This window comes from Apis laboriosa, unplaced genomic scaffold (genome assembly GCF_014066325.1).
Source record: "Apis laboriosa isolate Shangri-la unplaced genomic scaffold, ASM1406632v1 scaffold112_cov148, whole genome shotgun sequence".
In the NCBI taxonomy this organism is placed as follows: domain Eukaryota; kingdom Metazoa; phylum Arthropoda; class Insecta; order Hymenoptera; family Apidae; genus Apis; species Apis laboriosa.
Window position 1 is genome coordinate 6,581,823 of NW_025220865.1, and position 10,324 is coordinate 6,592,146.

The following is a 10,324-nucleotide window of genomic DNA, read 5'->3' on the forward strand; positions in this document are numbered from 1 at the left end:
TTCTCAGAAATTGATCATTGACTTGTGTTGAAATGAAGAATTATTCCTTGGAAATATGGATAACCAGACACTTAACAAGAGTATGACGTCGTCGCTCTTCTGAGAATGATAAGATAATTCTTGCATTCTGATTAATGATTTCATTCCATTCAAACTTAAAATTTGAAAACTTTTTTAGGAGAATATTTTTTTTCAACGAATAAAACGATTTTTATTTGTAAAGTGAAATTTTAATTATCTATTGAACAATTATTAAACAAATTTTTCATATATTCTTTCTTGCTATAATCTTTGCTATAATCTTGTGTTTTCTTAATACTATGAAATAATTTAATAGTTTTTGATAATTTCAATTTTTAAAAATAATATTAACTAATGTAATTTTCCTTTCAAAGATTTTGCCATTTAAAAAATTTTTAAAAACTAAAAAAATAACAAGTGATTATATAATGAATAACGTTGCTTTTATTGTGCATAATCGAAAATATTAATCATTTGTTTATTGAGCTTGCGCGTCATCCAGTTAATAAGTAAATTGCATCTGTGCAAATTTGATTTAATTTTAAAAATTTCTAGTAAGTAACTTCTTAGAAGTATTATTTATGAAATGATTTAATATATTTTAACTTGATTTCTGTCTTTTAAGACATATTCTATTTCAGGAAAATTTTATTATCCTAATTTGCATGGTGTATTGATAGAGACTCCGTTTCCATCCACTGACGTAAACGAAAATGAAATGCGTTGGTGGACAATTGTGAACGCTTGCTTGAGTATACTCGTGAAATCAGCACAAACAAGAATCAAGATTCTTTTAAATAGTCCAAGTATCTTATTCCTTAATTATTATTATTCCAAAAGAGTTAATTATTTTTCCAAAAGAACGATGTAAGTTCAAAACAAATTGTTTGCTTTTTTTCTTTTTTTTTTAAGGAAAAATAATATTTTGTTTTGTAGATGATGTAGATGAAAATAATAATTTTAATTACTGTTTTTTTCTTTGGATATGAAAATAATTTTGTCTAAATTATTTTGTCTAAATTTCTAAAAAAAAAAAAAATTTTAGAAAAATTTGTTTCTCATAATCAATCTTTCGTGTGGATTTAGAATTAAACTTATTCAAAATTTTATTGAATTTTACCTTTAATTATTATTATTTTTATTTTCAATAAAAACATCGAACGTTTTCAATGATTTTGTCAAAGATATTCGAAATACAAAAAATGTGAACGCATAACAATTTTTCTTGATTTAATTGTTTTGATTGATCTTTCAGAATAATAATAAATTTTATCATTAATGTAAAACTCTTTTTTGATTTATTTTTTAATTTATTTGTGGATATGTAGTTTCGACCTATTTTCAAATATTTCTGAATATTTTATTTTCATTGGATAATTTTCTTGCATATTGAAATAAATTGAAATTAAAAAAATATTGTTAATTGAAATAGCAAATGTAATTGAGATGAAAATAATATCAAAATTTTTTTCATTTAAATTGTAATCATCATAACAAGAAAAAAAAATATAATAGTTTTCATTGTGAAAAAAAGGTAGTCAAAGTATATTTTTCAATATATTTTTTTATTTCACAGAAAGGTTATTGTAATTGAAATTCATTCTCTGTTAGTGAAAACGTTTTATTAAACTCTGAAAGTTACAATAGCAGTAGAGTTTTTCTTTTCTGTTACTCGCGATTTTTTTTTCACTAAAGAGTCACATACAAGATTATACAGTACTTGAGGCCGTTCATGTGTAATAATCATGATAAATTTCGTCGTAATTCCGTGTTTATGTTTTCGTTTAAGTTAAGAAATAATTCAGTCTTTCAAAAAATTATTATCACGTATCAGAGAAACAATTCAAGCTAAAATATCACTATCAAATAATCCCAATAAGTTATAAAAAATAAAGTATAATAATTAAAATAAATAGTTTTTCTTTATCAATTCTTTTTTAAATAAAAAATAACGCGAAATAACGCGGACAAAATTGAAATTCTTTTAAATTTATGTAATTCCTTCCGCAATAGCATTTATTTAATCTCGTTTTGTGAACATTGATACACAAGCAATAATACGAGCAAAGCTAAAGGCTACTTGAATTAAAGGATAGATTAAGATTCTAAAATATATCTCATTTACGAGTAAAATTCTTATAAATTGCTTTTAAAAATATTTCTCGTAAGGAAACAAGTTGCGTCGTAAGCGACCAATAATAAAAGATGAGAGTCTCAAATAGATTCATGCTTTTACGTTCTATTCGACTTATTATATTGCCTCTTGTCTGCGATTGCTCGATGTTACCCGAAACTATCCGTAAATACCCGAACTTTAGCCGAAGTTGCCCGTAATTATTCGAATTTTGCTCGATATTGTCTGTGTTATTTGAATTTTGATCACTGTCCAAAATTATTCGACGTTATTCGATTTTCTAATTTTATTATTCGATACAATATCTACAGAAAATTCTTATCAAAAACAATTGCCGAAGAAGATTAATCTTTTCATTTTATATGTAAAATTCTGTCCAATTTTTTAAACACAACAACAGGATAAAATTATGAAAAATCTATATTATCATTAAAAGTTTATTGCGTCCATATTATATCACGTAAAATCGTGTAATCAGAGCGGAATCAAAGGTCTTGATGATGGTTTCCGAGTATTGTCACGAAACTTCACACACGAAGTTACGACGAGCTTGGATGCGACAAGAAAAATGATCATGTCGTTCATGCATGCGAAGTCCCGTTACATTACCACGTAATTTTCGAGGCAAGTGTGCGATAAGAAAGTTCAACGATAATTATAACCTGCACGAAACTAAGTGCTTTCATACGATATCTACATACGGTCTTGTGTTTAAACGTATAGTAAACACTGTACCGAAGAAATAACGTATACTTATATACATATATAGTGTCGCTCAAAAATTTTAGAATATTTTGTTTTTAATTAAACTTTAATATGTAATATAAAATATATTTAAATTAAATTGTGCGCGTTTTCTTGTATATTAAAATCATTAATATATAATCGAACTTCCATAACCTCGAAAGCAAAAAGAAGATCAAGATTTTTATTAATCCTTTGTAGACGAATATTCATCAAAATTATAATTAAATAAAATTTCCATGAAATAATTTTTCTTAATATTTATATTTTTAATTTATAATTAAATTTATTTGATGTAAAAAATATTCTCGATCTGTCAAGAATTAAGATCGAGAGACTATTCGTCCGCAAAAGATTATTTCTATTACGATAAGGAAACTTCCATTAAATCGAAACTTAAACTTATTTCGAATAATAATTTGCTTTTCTGTGTTAGATGTATCATTTTGTCTCTATAATTCGAATTCAGATTAACTCAATTTCTGTAAGTGAAAGTTATTGCTTTTACAACTTAAACTATTCATCATTTTGATAATATTCTACGAAAACAAAAAGTGTTCATACTATGAGGGATAATTTAATATATACATATAAATTTTTTTTCTATAAATTTCAAAAATTCATTTCCTTTCTCAACTAAAAGATTGACTCTTTTTCCCATTTTTCTTAACTGAAAAATGTTTATTTGTAATTTAACGATTCGTTTCATCATTGATTTTCGATTAATTTCTTTTAAATCTCGTTTCGACGAACAAAATAAAAATAAAAATAAAAATTCAAATTATAAATATTTTCAAATTATAACTTAACTTTTCACATAGATTATTATATACGTAATTTTTATCAAATCTAGATAATTATTTTCAGAATTAAAGAAGAATTCTTCATTTTCCATAATCAATATTTATCTTTTTTTTCTCTTATTAAGCAAAGAATAAAATTATTTTCCAATATATTTTCTTCTCTTCGCAACGAATAAACGACAGAAATTTCTCGATTACCATTCCTCTCCTCTTCATCTTCGTCTAATCAAAAAAATTGAAAATATACATCACGAGCATTCAGAACGACCTAATTCCCAAATGTTTTTCCAAATGTATTTCCAAATTTTTCTTTTAAATATAATTCCTTGCACAATATTTTCGCAAAAATTTATTTGTCGCGTAAAAACAGAATTTGGATCTTGTATTTTTAATTAAAATCCAGATGTGTATGCGAATACAGTCACGTGGACGAGAGTGAAAAGGAAAGTTAGAAATGTTAAACACGATTATTGCTTTCACGTTCGTTTAACTACTCAGTTAGAAGTCGAGTCGATTAGAAATGTATATATTCGGTCCAAGATGTTCCGCCATACATAGGCATAGACTATAGTTGTCGCAACGTGTTTTTACGCTACATTCATTTTTTTTTCCCTTTCTTTCTTCTTTTTCTTCTTTCCGAGAGAAAACACTCGTTTAAAACGCAGTTATTCCTAGAGATTACGAACCCGTAATAAATTAAACGTAACTCCTTAGTTATCTAATTCGGACGAAAGGCGCTATTAATAAATTCAGAACGAAACAAAACACGTAGGATGTGGTTAAATTCTCACGTGATGGTAACGAAAATGATAACAAGTATGTATGTACAATGTAGTCGGTGAATATTAAAATGTGTTGCTTGATCATGACAGATTTCGAAATGAATTAATCCGTAAGAGAAGTTAAAGTAACAATTTTTAATCTTAATTAATAAGATAGAATCATTAAAAATCAGTGGTTTTTTTTTATCGTTTAAAATCGATCGATCATTCGGGGCCGTTATGATAAGAAATAAATTCTATCTTATTTTATTATTTTCGTGTATTAGAATGGAACGAGAGAGAAAAAAATTCGTTTCATATTTCTGAACAGCAAATTTTAATTCTTTTTAACCTATCAAATCTGATGATCAAATTGATTGATTTTTTAGATACATACCTTTTTAAAAATTTTTATCATTTTCTTCCACTTCCACATAATTTGCAAATCCAATGAAAAAAACATTCATTTTTAATTGCAAAATTTGAAAGATTAAAAGCAAAAGTTTTTCCTTTCGTTTCACCCTAATAAATTTATTTTTTACATTTGCAAAAATTCAGAGATATAGAAATAGCCTCGACGGATGGATCGATTTTGAACAGAGATAATACAATTCTTTAGAAAATAGAAAATAGAAACGTTTCGTAGAAAAAAGAGAAACGTCTCTCAAGAGAGCGTCGAGAGATTTTTGACGAGGAACAAAGAAGCTTCCGCAACGAAGCACATCGCAGCAACGTAATCAATCGTAATAAGCGTAATACGCGTTATATCGTTTAGAGACCTTAAAAAACCTCTTTTCTTGTTATTCGCGATTGTAAAATAGTTTCGATAACAGCAATATTATCGCAATTGTTAAAAATTATTCAAAATTTATCCTCGAGTAACAGATCGGCGAAATTAGCGCGGGAAAACAATGAATTTCAAGTAAGCGTAATTCGTAACAGCGTCGATCATCGATTGAGGATCAAAATGGATCTCTTATCTCGCTATGTAATATTTATATAATATATATAATATATATTTTAATTGTAATTTTTGAAGATAAGCATTTAATTGCTTCAATCATTCAAATTAATGTTAATGATCTCAAAATTATGCAATAGATTACATCGTTCAATTATTTATTACATTCAATATCAACAATGTCGTTGATAGAAAAGAAAAAAAAAAATTTTTTTCTTTTGAAAATAAAAATTAAAGAATCTCGAAATCTTCGATTCAAATTGCAAATTAAACTCGGTATATTTCGGCCGATAAATAAGAAAGAACGCGTCCGTGCATCCGTTCCTCAATTCATGAAAGACGATCTTTTCGGGAGAGTATCGAATCTTAAAAAGAGCGCGAAATGGTAAAAAAGTTCGAAGTTAGCGCACGCGCATAGAAAAAGTTGAATGGCGCGTCTATTCAACGAGCTTAAATTAATTTACCAAACTATTTACACTGATCGCATCAAACGGAAGGTTGTCGAGCTTGTTATTAAACACGTGCTCGTCTCTCGCTTTACTTAAGCTTAGCAGCTTATAATTAGATACAGATATCTTAGTTCAGAGATAACTCGTGCGTGTATCATTATTATTATTATATTAGAGTGTATGTATATATATATATATATATATATATATATATATATAGTTTTTTTGTTTTCTTTATGTATATGCATCATATTATATTATATTATTATATAATATACTATATTATTATATATATATCACTAGCACTAGGTGAGTGAGAATTGAAAAACATAGAGATTACATTCATGGAATTCCTTCCTCGTTCACCTAGTGCCCAACGCTTTGTAAAATAACTTACAACTGTTCTCATATACATATATAATCGGTGTAATAACTTTTTGTAATAACTTTAAGTGGACCCCAACGGTAGTCGAACGTGCACGCCTATGCCTCGAGAAGAGTTCTTTTTTTTTCTTTTTTTTTTTTTCCTCTTTTTATTCAATATTAAGATTTTATAATTATCAAGTTAAATGTGAAAATTTACAGGGAGAAAACTTAAGTTAATTGTAAAGTTAGGAGAATGCTTTTCTATGATTTTTTTTTTTTTTTTTTTACATTGTCTTGGATGATATTGATTAAAAATGGAGGAATATGGTTAATATATTCATAGTTTGATGTATAAATTTAATAAAAATTCTTAAAATGTAAATATACTTGTTCGTTTAAAATAAAATTATAAATATATATATATATTATATAAATATATGTATGTACAGTGGTAGATTGAAAAGAAAATAAAATTATTATTATTTATATTGTAATATGATATTCATGATATTCCGAATAAATATTATGCGATTAAAAAAGAATCAAAAATTTGAATTACAGAATAATAAAAATTATTGTTGAATATTGTCCTTTTTTCTCTTTTTCTCACATTTCATATTTATTTTTTTTATAAAATAACGATGATATATTGTATCAAACTTTTTTTTTTCCATATCCCATTGTATAAGTATACAAAGTTAAATACGATAAACAGTACTTTAAATAATTATAATCAGAGATAACAATAAAAACCTGATTTGTTTTCCATTGTTCGTAATACAATTTTAATCGTGCCTAACTATTTGAAAAATACGATATATATAGTCCATATAGTTCATAAAATTTTAAAAAGTTTTGCCATAAGATATCATCGATATTAAAAGATCTATATAGATATTACGCACTATCTATTTTCTCTGTCGTGAAATATATTTGTAAAAAGATATCAATTCCCACGAAAGTCTTCTCGACACACGGGCATAGAAGAATTTGTAACTGTTCTTTTATTTATTTTTTTTTTCTTTTACCTTTTTTCCCTTTTTTTTTTAAGTATAAATATTGCAGTGTAAATAGATAATTTAAATATTTGTTACTCGAAAGACACATCTAGATCGCATTTCTCGCATTTACGCCATAAGATCATCAGAAATTACATACTCGCTACGTTCTCTCTCTCTCTCTCTCTCTCTCTCTCTCTCTCTCTCTCTCTCTCCCCTCTCCCTTTTTTTCTTTTTGAAAATTTCACCTCGAAAAAATAACATCGAAGATGAGTGCAGGTGCTGAGTTTACATTTATCGACAAGGTGTTGTAAATACTCATAGTGACGTCCCGTAATTATTTTTTATTTTTTCTATTTTATTCTATTCGAATCGTTCCTTTTTCCTCGAATCGAAAGCAATACCGGTTTTTTTTTTTGTAGTATAAGGCTCTTCGAGAAAGATGCGAATAAATCGTCTAACATAGACACGTCGTTTTCTAAAAAAGTCGTCGATTTCTAGCTCTATTCGTCTTCTTTTTATCAACGTGTTGCCACATTTCATATCTACGAACAGGCACGAGATTTCCAGTTTATTATTTTTTCTTTCTTTTTTTTTTTTTTTTTTTTTTTTTTTTTTTTAATTCATGTTCATCATGACACATGATCCAAACACTTGTTTAACCCATTATGGACCAAACGAAAAAAATTAATTTTGCGTTAAAAATTAGATGCATGAATGCTGGAAATTCAAATCGTGTATTTATAGAATTATTGAAATTGAATTTCGATCAAAGTTCTCTTTGTATTTTTTCAAACAGTGAATTTATATTTATAGAGTAGAGTATTGAAATTTAATTCCGATTATAATATAATCAGAGCTCCAAATTCTCTTTATTTGTGTCTTGTCAAACATATAACTTGTAAAAGAGAGCGAGATTAATTTCTTTAAAATTCACAAAACCCCATTTTTCATCATCTAACAATGCTAAAAATATTAAAATGAATAAATCTACAAAAAGATGTTGCATCATTGATCCTTAATGGGTTAAAGTGTAAAACAAGTAAAGAAGTCCTTTTTAAGAGATCAATTTCTTCAGAGAAAATTAAATTTTCAATATATTTGCTTAATTATCGATACACTGATGTATCGAGATATAGAAATCATATGGTCGAATTTAATATAGAAAATGGTTTCTGTAAATGTCTAATTGGTCGTGACAGAAAGTTATCGGTATAACGATATACATATAAAAATCAATCTAACAATTTCTACGGAATATCAACGTGCTACGAACATTCTAAGTACCACTTTAATTTGTTTTTTGTTGTTCATTATTCACGGAACGACCACAATATGTTTTAAATAGGCCTGGCGCGCACACGATTGGTCGAGACAGAAGCTTCTCGCGAAAGGCAAACAGTGCAAGACAGAGATAGAATCATATCGTCAACTTTAGAATTCCCATAATCGAAATTGTGAATAATATCACGAATTGTCGAAGGAACTTTTGAAAAAGAAAAGTCATTTTTATGAAATGACATGAAATGAAATTTTAACTGATATTTAATTGATATATGGAGAAATATTAATTCTTTCGAGGTGTTTAATAAAACGAAAGAAAAAGATATTTGAAGAGATAAATTTAAAGTCCCTTCGATTTCACAGTATAAAAATTATTTCACATTACGTTGAATAACTATCGGGATAAAGTTGAGATAGAACTTTTTTTATAGATAAGTTTTGAATTTTCAGTTTCTTAACTTCTTATAAATGTATTATGATGTTAAATGATTTATAGTGCGATACAATAAAGTATATTTCTTAAATAAAATTTTTGTGCCCTAGTTTTGGTAACAGTATATAATGGTGGTGGTGGTATACAGAATGGTCCATATATCATAACCATGTAAAATATTATTGTACATAAATCTCATCTTAAAAACAACAAAATTAAATAAAAACAAGAAAATATTATCAATTATAATCAATAAAATACAGTAATAAATATATTTTAAAGATTGATTTCTTTATCTTGTAAATTATTATTATATATTTCCAAATATATCAAAATGTTATTTTAAAATATTAATTCGTATATTAATAATTAACGCAAGATATCATGGACCATTTTGTGCAACATTCAAGATAATAATAATATGTTTGTCAAATAATATAGATATCTTTAAATTAGAAAATAGATGGTTCTCGAAATTCAGAAGATGTTTATGATTATAAATTCGTAAAACTACCGAAGCTAGGCCAATTTTTCTAGATTTCTAACATCTTTTTTAACATTGTATCTTATCGTATTAAAATTTGTATTTACACACACATGTGCGCGTGATCAAACTATCGAGGAACGCAGTATTATGAAAAGAGAGTGCACGAGAAAGTATTACAATATAATATTCTTTTGCACTACTATAAATTGAACTGAACGATCTAAAAATTTTTTAAATTGGCACTTAAACTCATACCTAACAATTTCCATTATTATTTTTTCTCATTGAATTCAAGAATATTTTGTTAATAATTGATTCGTTAAAATTCATTAAGTTTACTTTATTGATTTTTCTAATCTATTTTTCCTTTAATGATACTTTGAATACTTTTTTCAGATTTTTCTTCTTTTTCGCTTGTTTTCAATAATTTATTTGTTCTTCTGTCTCATTATTCTCGTGCGTAGAATGTTCCGGTTTAATCGCATTAGAAATATACATATAATGCATCTATTCTATGTATACAACATGTTTGTTTTATATATATATATATATTTTTTTGTACAGAGTTTTCTTTGGTTTTTGAAAAAGAAGGAGTTAGTCTTTTTATAATGATAACAGTTTTCAATTGCATGCAAGGTGTTCGATTTAAGAATTTTTTTCCCCTATTTGTGTTATAAATTAATATAATATATCTTTTGTCATGGAAGAACTATAATTACTCATTATTTTCCTTATAATTAGATTCCTAATCTGCTAACATTATTACGTACAAATCAATATACATATAAATATTTCTGCAGAAAAATAAATAAAACTAAGTAAAACATTCATAAATTGTCAACAATATTTAATACTTTCTGAGATAAAGTAAAAAAAAATCTTA